Source organism: Mustela putorius, unplaced genomic scaffold (genome assembly GCF_011764305.1).
Source record: "Mustela putorius furo isolate JIRA1106 unplaced genomic scaffold, ASM1176430v1.1 tig00000193_pilon_pilon_pilon, whole genome shotgun sequence".
Lineage (NCBI taxonomy): Eukaryota > Metazoa > Chordata > Mammalia > Carnivora > Mustelidae > Mustela > Mustela putorius.
In genome coordinates this window covers 84,917-100,128 of record NW_025421309.1, presented here as the reverse complement: position 1 = coordinate 100,128, position 15,212 = coordinate 84,917, and positions in this window count along the sequence as shown.

Genomic DNA, 15,212 nt, shown 5'->3' with positions numbered 1-15,212 from the left:
CAAGGATCTGAGAGAATGTCTAAGAAGTACTTGATACATCCCTTGGGTATGGTTTATTGAAGTGTCCACCTGTCTGAAAGCTGGGGAATCTAGATAAGGGAGGGAAAATTAGTTATGATAAAACATATCAACAAACATCAATAAATTTTGTAAAACTAATTGTCATGGCTTATATACAATATGACCAACAGAGGGACCATCAGAAGGAAAGCATCAGTTATGTTTATTGTGAATATTTTATTCAAAATAAAGCAATGTGAGGGGAAGACACAATGAGAAAATTACCATTTTTTAAGTGGTAAACTTCTTACAAAATGGAATAGGTTTTATATTCTAAGAAGCATATTGAAGAGTAAAACATTGGGGCGCCTGGGTGGCTCAGTGGGTTGGGCCGCTGCCTTCGGCTCGGGTCATGATCTCAGGGTCCTGAGATTGAGCCCCGCATCGGGCTCTCTGCTCCACTGGGAGCCTGCTTCCACCCCCCTCTGTCTCTGCCTGCCACTCTGCCTACTTGTGATCTCTGTCTGTCAAAGAAATAAATACAATCTTAAAAAAAAGAAAAGTAAAACATTAAAAAATAAAATTTTAATTTAGAAAATTATGTAATTTTAAAAAAAGGTTAAAATTAGCAGAACCATTTTTCTTATAACTGGAAAATACATTGTATATATATCTATCAAAAATAACTTGTCATGGGTCACCTGGTGGCTCAGTGGGTTAAAGTCTCTGCCTTCGGTTCAGGTCATGATCCCAGGATCCTGGGATCGAGTCCCTCATCGGGCTCTCAGCTCAGCAGGGAGCCTGCTTCCTCCTCTCTCTCTGCCTCACTCTGCCTACTTGTGATCTCTGTCAAATAAATAAATAAAATCTTTTATAAAAAAATTTAAAAAAAATAGCTTGTCATGTCTGGAATCAGGAGCATATGGAAAAAATAATATCTGAGGACAATACTTCTGCCATGTTTTGTGCCTTTTAAATATTTTTAAACAGTCAGGCAACTTTTAGCTTTATTGAAATACCTGCTAAGATACCAGCAGTGCCTTTTGGAGCCCTATGACTATAAAAATTAATTGCAAATATTCAAAATGTTTACTATGGTGTCACTATTTAGGGCCACCACCAAGTATGTTTCAGAAGTAAGCATAACTGTTACTCTTCTGTAAGGCAAAAGGGCATGTTTTCAGGAGTTCCATCTGCTGTACCAGGAGGTGAATCAAGTAATGGTTTTTGTCTATAAAATAATTCACTTTTCAACCTATCATTCCTCATTCCACATTATAATAATAAAAACTAGGAGGAGACTAAAACAAACAAACAGCTACAACTACAACAACCAGCTTTTCCTTCAGTGGAAAAGTAAATATAACCTTATGAGTAGCCTGAAATTTATTTGTAAATATTTTTAAGATAAGCTTTTTTGTTAGAAAACCATATATTTTATATTACTAAGAAATAACAAGCGAAGTTTTATTAACTTCTAAAAAGTCTAGTTACTTTTATTTATCTATTAACTCATCTCTTTATGAAGTAGAACATGATCACACCTATTGTATCTACCCAAGTTTGTATGCTTTGGTTATTTTATGTTTGCTATTTCCTTGCTTAATTTTTACAATATTTGATACATAATAGTATCTTTAAGTCCATATATGGTTTCACAGAATTTGTTTGAACTTCATAAAAATGTACCTTACTTTTGGCACTGTCCTTGTTTTACTTCTCTATTAACTTTCCAAGATTTATTCACTTTAGAGTGTGTAGCTATCATTTATTTTTATTCCTCCATAATGCTATTTTTACAAATTTGTATTTACCTGTACTTTTAAAAATATCTTAATTATATACCATTTCTCATTGCACGTAACACTCATGTTACTTCTACACTTATCAGATATTATGGAACTGAAAACCACAACTCAGCAACAATATAACACCATTTTTCAAAATTAAATGGCTTACCAGAATTCTTTAATTCTATCCTTTATTTGTATTAGATGGCTCTTTATTCTGGTATTTGGCATTGTTCATATGGAGGAAAGCTTATAAGTTGATATTCCATAAATAGAAGGATTTATTATGATTGATTAATTATTTTCATTTAGAATGCATAGAATATGGTTGATTTAATATTTCTTTCTTACTCTCTGCCTGGAACATAGTGCTATCTATGTAATAGCCACTAAAATATTAAGTTAATTACCTAGATTTAAACTGCATATTAATAGGAATATCATACAGAACTCTTCTCAGATTGGGACACGTGGGTGGCTCAGTCAGTTAAACGCCTGAGCCTTTAGATAAGTCATGATCTTAGGGTCCTGGGACTCAGTTCTGCAACAGATTCCCTGCTTAGCCTGGAGTTTGCTTCTCGCTCACCCTGTTGCTCCCCCTGCTTGTGCTCTCTCGCACTCTCTCTCTTACAAATAAATAAAATTAAAAAAATAAATTCTTCTCCGATAGCTAATATAGAATATCGTCTTTGTATTCATCAAAGGGAAAGTGCCATATAATAATGAAATTCAGACTACTTCAAATTCATTTTTTAACCAGTAAGAAAGTACTGGAAACAAGCCAAAAATGTCTTTAATGAATTAAAGAAATAGATTGATTTTCAATATCTTAATGTTTGTAAAATAAATTGCAAGATTTTTATACTAGATATCAGTGTAAATATTCATTATACAAGGATATTCTAAAAATAAACGTGGGAAAACTACTTGACATATATGATGACAAAAACGAGTTTGACAAAAGTCAGTTTGGGTAAAACTTACAACACCTACCACCTGAAACTCTTGTTCTATAATTTAATTATTTTAATTTACAAAAATACAAAAATAATATATCAGAGTAAGTCTATTGATAGCTTTGAAGGTATGCTCTGGTTGTGCACTGTTTACTATTTAAAGGGGAATCAAATATGTGATGCTTATGGTGTGACTATATTAAAATTCAACAAGTTCAGAAGCATACGAGGAATAGAATAAAGACAAAAGATGACCCTTACTTATCCTAAAGATAGACAATGGTATATATGTGCTAGTTGGGGAGAGAATCCAGTCAGTAGATGGAGGATGTGGTAGTGGAAAGAATAGACACAACGTTTTGGTTGAACATTTAGCACTATATTTAACAAAGTGAAATTGTGTGTTAATAGCCTTGAATAAAATCCAAAAAATATTTTCAATTCATTGAAGATTATTTAGGAAAAACTTGAAAAATACACCTTGATAAGGATTCCAATAAAAGATTCATAAGCAATACTAGTTTCAGAATTTTTAGTATATTTTCCCTAAAAAGCCATTTGATTTAAATTAAAAAGAATTCTATTTACCTGCCACTTAAATAAGAGGAAATTATTTGGTTTTGTAATAAGTCAATAAAATAAATTAACATATCTTTAGAAAACAGATATGCACACTAATTTAAAAATAATAGTGCTTAAGCTGTTCAGCAAACATTTGTAAAATTCCTTGCCATCAGCTAGCTCTGGAGTTCTGCTAGGTGAGTAAGGCCATGTATGTTACTGCTCAGAGTACTGACGCAAAGCAATTGTCCCCTTCACATCCATTTTTTGATGTTGATATGTCATGCTATGTTGTTTAGAGATACATAGATGGCCCTACATAAAGGCCTTTTTTTGTGTGTATATGGGTGACTGTGATTTAACTTTCAAATAAGATGGCTCCTGACTTACAATGATACAACTTACGATATATTTGGCAATGATGTGAAAGTGAAAGTGATTCAGTAGAAACTGTACTTTGAATTTTGAATTTGGGTCTTTATAAAAAGGGCCAGTGACATGTGGTATGGTGCCGTCTTGTGATGCTGGGCAGGGGCAGTGAGCCACAGCTCCCAGTCAGCTAGAAGATTACAGGGGTGAACACCTGATATTCTTACAACCATTCTATATATGAACATTCTTCTTTTTTTAGTGTAATATTTAATAAATTGCATGTGATATTTGATACTTTGTTATAAATAGGCTTTGCTTAAGATGATTTTGCCCAAATGCAGGCAAATGTAAGTGTTCTGAGTATGTTTAAATAAGCTTAAGGTAAGCTATGATATTTGATAGTTTAGGGGTATTAAATGCATTTTCAATTTTTTATGTGTTTCTCTGTACATAGCCCCCTTGTAAGCTGAGGAACATCTCTATATGTATATGTAGCCTTGGTATGGCTTACATATTATTGCCATGAAACATCTAGAACAATACGTGTGCCATGTAATTGTCTACAACATCAAACAAGTTTCTTGAAAACTTGTGCCAAAGGGGTTATGTCTTTAAGGATTCTTATTTCAGAAGGGTTCTCTCAAACGTAAGATTTTTCAGAAGTTAAGTGAAAATCTGACCAAACTAAACATTTTTCCATTTTCCCTGGTGAGCAAAGATAGCTAAAATCAATCTGCCATTTTCAACACTGTACTCAACGACTGTAATTCTAATTTAAGAACAGATTATTTATATCAAAACCACATGTTGGCCTAATCTTATACAAGATTCATAAATCTCACTCAGAGCCTTGGACACTTTTATTTGTTGAGTCTATATGGTACTACGGACATTCATCTTTTTTGACCTCATACCTTCATGTATGTCTATACTTTTGAAAATACATGCATCATAGATTAATTGTAAAACGTCTGGGTTATAAAATGTGCTATGCTATCAAAATGGTAATAAGAGCATACAAATGACCTGATGTAATGAACTGGACCAGATAGCCAGATATCACATTTCATACCAGAAAGATTCAGTGGTAAGTATTAAAATGGCCAGCTATACTTTGACTGAATTATAACTCATTTAACTTCTCTCTTTGTGTACAGTATTATACATTAGTCAGTATTATAGCAAATAAGTACTTTGGACAGATGTAAATATGCTCTAATAAAAAATGTTTTTCTTCTTTCTTTTAGTCCCTTTAACTTGTAAGACTAGCCACAAATACCATGCCTCCCCCAAAATAATTTGCAATCCAAATTTATCTGTAAATGAATTTATTGCACAGAAAAAAAATATATATATATACACTTACAGTAGACATGTTCAAAAATAGTTACACAACAGCACGGCCCTAAATGTAAGCAGTATAGTTGTGTTGTTTTGTTTTGTTTTGTTTTTTTTCTTAAAAAGAGGTTATGTGAAATATTGGAATTTTATTTCCAGGCGTAGTATTTCAAGACAGTTAACTACACTTACGGTGTCAACAGCCTCTTGTTGGCAGCATGATTTTATTGGCTCCATGGAATAACAGCAAGAATTTACTATTGCTTCTTTCTTTTATGACACACACAGAAAAAAAAATTGACACATTTGCTCAAGACCAACCAGAATCATTTTATCCTATCAAAATTGATGGGAGGCCTTCACTGCCAAAGTCACTGCTGGGTTTTCACAATTCATTGCAGACAATCTGCTACTCCCATTATGATAAAGGAGAGAAGAGTCATAATCAGGGAAGAAAGCTAGATTAATACTTGTAGTTATCATTGAATTATTTATCCTGCTATAGGATTATTATTATTAGTGTCATTTGATAATTTTCTCTCATTTTATTAAACACAACTGTGAGTAATTACCCTACCTATTATTTCTCTGTATTGGATGACTAGCTAGCAAACATTCATGAAAATATCCATTAGCCACACATATAAAATGCTGCATTATGATGCTGTTGAATCAGAACATACCACTACCTGATCCTGTAGCTCTTTGAGGATTTGCAAATCAATTAATTATATGTTTCTTGGATTCTTCCCATACAATTAGAACATTTATAATAATAGAGTCCATGAACATGATTAGTTTTACCATTTTAAACCAGCAATCACACTTTGATTTTTACAACAAAAGCAGAAATATAAACACACAGATTTGGATCAGTTTTCTCTTAGTCTGTCCGGACTTCAAAATCCTATTCCTCAAGATAATGCACACCAAAGTTCTGGATTAAACAAGAAATTAGATGGCACCTGAACACGTGGTTTAATATTCTCAGAAGGACTATGCAACTTATTTCTTACATTATGACATTGTTTTACAAAGATCCACACTTTTATAATGTTAGTATTTTTAATAATCAATAAAGTCAATTAATCATGATTAAAAATCAAACTTAAAAATTTCTACTTTTGCTTTTGCCCCCTCCATTTATAACTTATTTATAGCCTGATAATTCAAAGGTCCCTATGTTTATGAAAATCTGGACAGTAATAGCTCTAAGATCCCATTCAGAACTTGATATTAATCTAAGTCTTTGGCTCCATTTATCCTAAGAGCAAAGAGTAGGACAAAGGATTTGAGTACTGTTAGTTTATCTGGGAGATTATCCAAGGTAGAAAAGAATGGGAAAGTGATACAGTGAAGAAGCAACTTTGTCAAAGAGGTACATTGTTGATATAATTGTTGTGGATAGAAAATGAAGGCTTGCTTTTACTGAAAGGTCCTGAGAAACTTCTTTAAGTTGTCCTCTAGAAGACCTGAAAACTGACAATTTTATCTATGGTTCTTATTTCCACTTCACTGAGGGCTGTCCTCAGAGGACATTAACTCTCTTACACTTTTGGGTTGTGTTGGAGACATTCTAAAATGAGAAAGAGAACATGAGATGCTATCAGTGTTAAGTAACTGCAATTTCCCATGAACTATCCACCACAGGTTTGGCTATAATCAGGTGTTGGGCCTTGATATCAGAGGGATTTGAGGCAGTATCATTTTAGGTTAATCATTATATCTGAAACTTCCAATAACTTCAACTAATGAAACTGATGAATCTACTGTATTCAAATTATTTTCATAGAAATACACAGACAAAGCTTCAATTGATTAATATTTAAATGTTACAAATACTGAACTGAAAGAATTTGGTCATATAACAACGTGTAACAAGTAGAACTTAGGTTTTGGTTAGAACTCAGGATGCATTTGAGACTCAGTTAAGAAATTGAATGGAGGGACGCCTGGGTGGCTCAGTGGGTTAAGCCACTGTCTTTGGCTCAGGTCATGATCCCAGGGTCTTGGGACCGAGCCCCAAATCAGGCTCTCTGCTCAGCAGGGAGCCTGCTTCCTCCTCTCTCTCTGCCTGCCTCTCTGTCTGCTTATCATCCCTCTCTGTCAAATAAATAAATAAAATCTTTTAAAAAAATAGAAATTGAATGGATGTCTATCTTATAGGTTTGCTAAAAATCAGTGACTTTCTGTTCACGTGTTGTTATGCAGGAATTTTTAACTTTCTCTAAGAAGTTATTAGATTTGATTATATAATGGCAGTAAAGGATGGGGAAAAGCAAAGTACAAACCCCAGAAAGACAAAGACACAGAGTATGAGAAAAGAGTAATAGATAAGAAGAATCAATGCATTTGAGGAAAATGGGAATTGAAATACACAATGATTTTTGATTTTTTTAGATGGAGAAAACAAAACTAGCTTGCAAGAAGGAAATAACAGAAGACCTGTTGTGATGTGAGACAGAATCCTGGAAAAGGCAGTAACGTGGAATAAAGGAGTAGGGAGAGCATATCAGGTAATTTGGATAGGAAGGAGTTAGGGGATAATTGCTTGATAAATTTTATATGGCCCACTTAAATGCACAGATTTCTGTTCTTTAATTTATGTGGAGAACAGGGTGTCCTTTCTCTTCCCTTTCAGAGCACCAGAGGTGTACTCTTTCAGACTGAAAACCTGAAAAGCTCAGGACTCAGTTGCTTAAGCACAGCTGAGAGAACATATTTCAATTAAGATTTACATTTTGCTGTATGTAGTAGACTGTCAAAAGTGGTTTAACCATATTTTTTCATTTAACAAGAAGACTACAGAGAGTGTTTTCTGGTGTTGTTCAGAGTCTTAAGAAAGTCAAATGAAGTATCTTAGAGGTTTTCATGGCTTTTTATTCACGGTTGCAAAAATTGCTGTTGGAGTTCTCACTATTAAGCCCACATTTCAGGAAGAAAGATAGAGGTAAAAGAGAATGATATCTTGTACGACTGATACTTTGTCATATGGTTACAATGTAACTATAAAAGAGACAATAAAATATTTGATGTTGTTTTAAGTTTCCTTGTTGTCAATCCCTCAGTGCTTTCTGATATTAAAGGAAAAAGTAGATGGATATTGACCTGGTAACTATCAACACCTGTCAGTCTCTCTTGGATAACCAATATCTCTATAATCTCTTCTTCCCAGTAAAAAAAATTAAATATATTCAAAACCCACACTGTGCCATCTCAAGTTACTGCACCAAGATAAAATTACAATGATTTTAAGTTGTTCCAAATGGACAGAATACCCTTCCTTATGATATCATGTCTTATAAGATAAATAATTGGCTTGCTACCAATATATCCAGATGTGACTGTGGAAGAGACAGGAAAAAAATAATAATATTTATTTATTCCTTGGGTTGACCCTGTTTACACAGATGCATTACTATTAGAAAAGGTTGGTTTGTGACATTGGAATGAATTTACTTAATGGGTCTGTATGTAATTGGGTTGGAGGAAATTTTTAATTTCTACAAAAATTATTAGAGTTCTATCTCATTCTCTTTTGTTAATTTTCACATGTTAACAAAGCCAACGTTTTTGTCTAGCAGACTAGATCTTAAATCCTAACAAAACTCAATTTTTTTCCTTTATTTTTTTTAAGTTTGAGAGCCTCATGTTCTCTCGTGCTTTAAATACAACTCAAAAAAAAAAAAAAAAAGGAGCTAAATGGGGCAGAAAGACCAGACTTTTTATTTTGTTTTATTTATCTTATTTTTAATTAAAAAAATTAAAGATTGTATTTATTTATTTGAGAGAGAGAGAGAACATGAGTGGGGCAGGAGGAGATAGCTGCAGAGAGAGACTGAGAAGTATACTCCCTAATGAGCAGGAAGCCCGATATGGAGCTCCATTCCAGGATCCTGACTGAGATCATGACCAGAAACAAAGGCAGCTACATGTGCAAAAACCCTTTTTTTCTGGGAAACAATACTTTACAAGAGATGGTTGAAAAAGTACTGGGGAATCAACTTTAATTGGAGATACAAAAATTTAATTGAATTTTGTAAAGCTACAGGGATCCAAATGATGGGAATCCCAGCCCATTTAGGTTGTGGACCACAGAGTATTCTTCTCTGTAATATTTTATTTTATTCCATGTCTACTAACTCCAGTCCAAGTTCACTGATCTCTTTTTATATAGTGAAAAACATGGCAAAGAATACCAAACAAGTGCCCAATATTCTACATTTATTACATCATTTCTAACATATAGAAGTGTGTTATCAAGGCTGGTTCTGTGAACGAACATAGTTCTGCTAAAGTGTGTTTTGTTCTCCAAGAAATTAAATGCATGATTATCACACAATTATAAAATACTTGTGTCAAGAATTTTTATTTAAAAATTAATAAGAGAAGCAGACATTAAAACTAGTTCACATGGGGGATGCCTGGGTGGCTCAGTTGGTTAAGCAGCTGCCTTCAGCTCAGCTCATGATCCCGGTGTCCTGTGATCGAGTCCCGCATTGGGCTCCTTGCTCAGCAGGGAGCCTGCTTCTCCCTCAGCCTCTGCCTGCCATTCTGTCTGCCAGTGCTCGCTCTCTCTCCCTCTCTCTCTTTTAAATAAATAAAATCTTAAAAAAAAAAACTAGTTCACATGGTTATTTGGGATATAAGCAGAGTTGTGCAGCAGAAGTGCTCTGGGCCCATAATTTGGGTTATACAATTTATGTTTTCTAATGAAAAATCACTAACTTGCATTATTGTTAACAAGAATCTTGTGCATTACCATCAGTTTTCTACATTATATCCTCTTGCTCTACAGTCTGTAAATTACTTTGTCAATAGCAAGCTAATAAACCGTGTGACTCCAATGGATTGAGATAATCTCCAGAGTTTCTGCTACATAATGCCCAGGACTCCATTGAAAGGACACCTAAGAATTTATTTTGCCCCAAAATTTGATCATTTTTTTCACTGTCCTTACCTATTTTCCAAACCTAGTCCTTTTGCTTCACCTTTCAGTCTACAGACAACCCTGTATCTGACTTGTTAATTCTGGGAATGTCTTGCAGATTAATTTGCTTGCTAGTGGTGGTTCCTCTAATTGATGTCTAAGAACCCTAATTAGTTAACAAAACTTTTTTAAACATTTTCATTGCTATTTATTATTATTATTATTATTATTATTGCTAATATCTCTACTATAAATAATTCACAAGGGCATCTTTCTGACAAAAGACAAAGAGCTGGCTACTAGTAGAAAAAGTACATTCGACTCTATCAGTGAAAGTGGTAAAGGGATTTGAGAAAATAAGGCAAAGCACTGGAATTATGTGTTAAAACTTTAAATATTATAGATACATTTACTTAATCTCTAATACTGTTGTTGCTTATAATTAAATAAGATGTTTTCCATGAACCACGTATTACAGCAAATACATTGTTTATACAGATTAAATTTTCATCAAAAGGGACGCCAGGGTGGCTCAGTTGGTTAAGCAGCTGCCTTTGGCTCAGGTCATGATCCCAGCGTCCTGGGATCGAGTCCCGCATCGGGCTCCTTGCTGGGCCGGGAGCCTGCAACAAATGGCTATAGTTGGTAGCACTGATATATCACTTTCTTTTTACTTCTCAATGCATTCTCTTTACACAAAATAGATATATATTTTAAAAGAATCTGAATCTGTGGCAAACTTTAAAAAAACCCTAAACAGTAAAGTTTATCATTTTAAGTAATCTCAATTATCTTCCTCAATTGTGATAGTATATCCTTCTATCTAGGCCAGATATTGTATGAGGGATGTGAAGAGACATACTTTTCTAAATTTCACTCTCTCCTAAATTTCCCCGCTCTGTCCTCCTCAGACTTCAGAGCAATAGCTGAATAAGTGGAGAAATGACCAGGCGGTCAGGAAGATGGCCACTGAAGAGTGACTTCTCTGGAGGCGGAGCTAAGGAGTGAGCGTGTTAGTCCAGCTCTGCCTGCAGTCTGGATGGAGCTGAACAGGGGCCAGGGAAGGGGAGGAGGAGCAGAGAGCGGGGACAAAGGGACCAAAGAGGAGATTCAGGAGAAAGGAAGTAATTGGGAGAAAAGAGAAGTAACTCTAGAAGACAGGCATGTAAGAAAAGAAAAGGGATGAAGTGGGCATTGGGAAAGGGCACCACCAGGGAAGGAGAGAGGGGAAGGGAAGAGGGAGGAATAGAGGAAAGGGGAAAGGGAGAAGGGAGGAGTCAGCAAGCCTGGGCTCCCCCTGCATCTGAAGAAGAGGTGGCTGGTCCGGCTTATCAAACAGGGTGCTCACTCTTTGGTCCCAGTTTCTGCTCCCAGTGCTACTGGGCTTTGCAAGGAAGGCAGGCTGTCCCCTGGGACCCACTGGAGCCCACTGGAGCCCACAGGAGGGTGGGAGAGGTAAGATGCCACCGGGTCCTGTCCTGAGCTGCTCCCAGCTGCCAGCCTCAACACATGGTAAAAGATGGACCCCAGAACAAAGGAAGGACACAGGCCCACATGTCTGCCGGTGGCCCTGGAAACTTAGCTCATCCCAGTGAACCACACCGCCTCCTCAACCCAGGCTTTCAAAGCCTGCTTCTTCGTTCCTGGCTTTCATGTCTGTATGAACATGAGCCAGATATAACTCATCTCTGACAGACAATTCTGACTCACCCTGTGTCAGATTTTTATTAGTGGCTGTGATAGAGTAAGATAGCAATGCTCCAACAAACGGGCTATTTCCTCCCTTGTGACCTCAACAGTCTTATACATTTTCTTAGGGAAAAAATCTTGTCTTCTTCCATTAAGCTGATAACGTGGTCTAATAGTATACATGTGCCTTCGTTAGATGCGAAGCGATACAGAGGTCCTTTTTTTTTAAATTTTACAAGGTAAAGTCAGTGAACACATCTAACTTGACGAATACGTCTCTAAAATGTCAATCCAGGCAAAGCTTTTTCTGCCTACAGTTTGCAGCCTACGTGGTGACATTTTTAAAATGCTTTCAGTCCCTCAGTGAGGCTCTTAGAAGCTATCCAGTGCTGACTACGTGCCAGGCATTGTGTCAGGTGTTGGAGCTAACCGGATGGAGAGCTTGGAGGCAGGCTGGGGAGGGACATCGGTGACACAACCACAGCTAAAAACGGAGGCCAGTGCTAGAAAAGAGAGAGCAGGCTGCATGGAGAGTGTGTACCATGGGGCTTGTGAGCTCTTGTGAGAGTAAGTAAGTGGGAGTAACTGGAGTGGGGAGACGGGGGAGAGGAAGAGGGTCTTCCCATCAATGGGAATCACCTGTGCTTGGAGGCAGGTGCCATGAAGGGTCTCCACAGGAAGAGGGAGGCAGCGTGGTTGAAGGGCAGAAAGACAGGGCAGAACAGGCATCAGTCAATTAGAAGGGTAAAAAGAGAAGGATGGGAGGATTATGGATGCCTTTGGAGGACTGAGAATTTGTTAGAAGATCACTGCAGATTTCTATGGAGACAAAAGCCAGGAACTGATAGGTCTTTGAAAGGTCACTCTGGCTGCCTTTTGGCAAAGGGGTTGTTAAAAGGCACCTGCAGGTGTGAACAAACCAGGTGGGAGGTGAGTGCAGGAAATCGGGTGAGGGAACATGGGAACTTGGTACAGGGGTATATAAGGGAAAATAGCCTTTAATGAGTTCCACAAATTGGCTCCAGCTGTAGCTTCATTACAGCTCTGGAAGGGGTAGGTGGGTGTGTCCTGGAGGTTGCAGAAATTATATGAGAAAGGGAAGTCTTTTTAGATCTTTTTTTCAACTAGAGGAGCTCTCACCTTATTGATAGAATTCCAGAGTGGGAACGGATGGACATGAGGACATCTTTGAAATGTCTGAATATGTTCTTCGACATCTTTGCAAGTGACAAGACCTTGATCTTAGGAGGCCTTGGCCCTCTTTGTAGTCAAAAAGATTTCACCTACATATTTGGGTTCTCCCTTTTAAAGTCAAGGAGACGGTCCTTCAAAGGACACCTCCTATCATTTTACCCTCTCATCATACCTCATGTGCTGGGATCTCCAAGATCCTCTGTTCCAGGTTGTGAGTATCCACTTTGGCCGGGCTGGTCTTGCCAAGAACACCAGCACAGGAAATCTAGAGCCTGTAGTGCTATCAATAACATCATCTATGACTGTCTTTGCTGGCCTCATGGCCTCTTCCCACCATGACTCACAGAAGCTTTTTACACGTTGTATCCATTAAGCTATAGTTCCCAAAGCTCATCTTCTCTAGTGCCATTAATTTTTAGGGGACCAGGCAAACCTTAACTTGTCCCCCTTAATTGGATCCTGGAGGATTTCTCCCATCACTTCCCTTTTTGTTTTTTCAAATAATGGGTTTTGAGGGGGAGGGAAAGGTTAACCAGACACTTTATTTTCCATCTCCCATTGATAAAATGTTTACCACTCCCCACTGGAAGAATTTAGATCTTTCTTTTGAATCTCCAGGAAAATCTCCCAAACCCAGCCCACCACCATGTGGATTCAGCCATCTTCTGATTCACTTCCAGATTGTCTCCTCCTAACTGCTCAAGCCACAGGTTAAGGGCGAAATGTTCAATGCCCAAGCAATTAAGTGGGGAACACGTTTATCTAAGCAATTGCATGCAGCTCTGTATCTGCATACAGGGGGTCTCTCCCAAGCCTTTCCAACCACAGCAAAACAAGAAAAAGCCCCAGCGACCTGGGGGTATATATCATTCATTCATTCCTGTGTTCAACACTCATGGCGGATCCCCACCGAGACAGTGGGATAGCAAGGATGGGAGAAATCCTGGAAGCTGAAGTCTGAGGAGGATTTCAAATTCAAGTCAGAGATGAAAGAAACATCTGGACCCGGTCCTCAGGTACAGGCAGTATTCTGAACTGAGGCTAGAACCAGAGACCATTCTAATGAAAGGCCTGTACACGTGGGCTCCGACTCAGTTTCCTGTATATTCATTCATGAAATCGCTCTGCAGGTCAACATGCAGAACAAAACTATTTAATAAAAGTGACAATGAGGAGAAGAAAGGAACTCAAGACGGCATGTGAATGGGGAGAGAGGAAGACCAGGGCAGAAAAACCGAGAATCCCTCCCTGCGCTCCTTGCTGTCAGGGAGGTCTGAGGGACTAGTTTCCACCTGGGATCCCAAGGTCAGAACAAAAGCGGCGTGGCCACAGCGCGGGACGAGGGAATGGGGTCCTCAGCACGCGCGGGTGGGGGTGCCAAACGATGGGGGCTAGCGCGCCCTCTTGCGGGGGGGGGGCACCGCGCGCGGCACTGTCCAAGGCCCGACCCCGTGTGGACCGGGTGCGGCCCGGCGTCCGGGGTGGTCCCGCTGCCCCGGGGGTCGCGGGAGGCTGGGTCCCGACACCCCGGGGAGCTCAGGGCCCGCGCTTTCTGCTCCAGGTGAGGGAGCGGCGCTGTGTCACTTTACCTGTGCACAGACGGTCGTCTGGAGAAGCAATGGGGTGGGGAGGGGCAGCGGGCCGCGGGAGCGGGACAGCCCGGACTCAGGGGCTGGGCTGGAGCGCGGGAGCGCACCGGAGGCTAGTCCGGTTGGTCCTGCAGTCCCGACTGGGCCGCAGCTCAGCACCGCGGCGCTGCGCGCCCCTCCTCCGCCAGCCCCTCCTCCTCCTCCCAGACTCTCTGCTGCGTCCTCCGCGAGCTCACTTCCCGTTTTGGCAATTAGCAAAGCCCCTTCTCCGGGCCGCCCCCGCACCCCTCCTTCCTGAGATGCGGGCGCGCCTGGGGGCCGGGCGCAAGGCGAAGCCCGGGGGCCTGCCATCGCGCCAGCGCCCTCGCTGGGCGGCCTCCTAGTCTGGCTCCCGGAGCGGGTGTCCCGCGCACGGCCTGGCTGCGAAAAGATCATCAGCCCTAATCCCCGGCTGCACTCTAGGGTCACTTCACTGGCTTCCTGATTGCGCCCCAAGCCAGGAACCAGCTTCCCCAGCACAGGCCTGGGCTGAGTTGCCTGCCTGCGATCTGTTTGAGCAGTCTCCTAGTCTCCAGGCAGGGTCCGCCATTGCATGATGGCGCGCGTGAATAACTTCGACCTGGATGTTTGGGTTTTTTGTTTGTTTTTTGGTCATTGGTTATTACATGACCTCCATGATAGGTGCTCCACAAAGGGAGTGAAAAGAGGACGCCTGATATATACGCATTCGGCCATTCTAGAAAAGGAGCTTGGGGTTCTCTGGAAACGCGGCATTGGTCCTTGCACTAGGGTT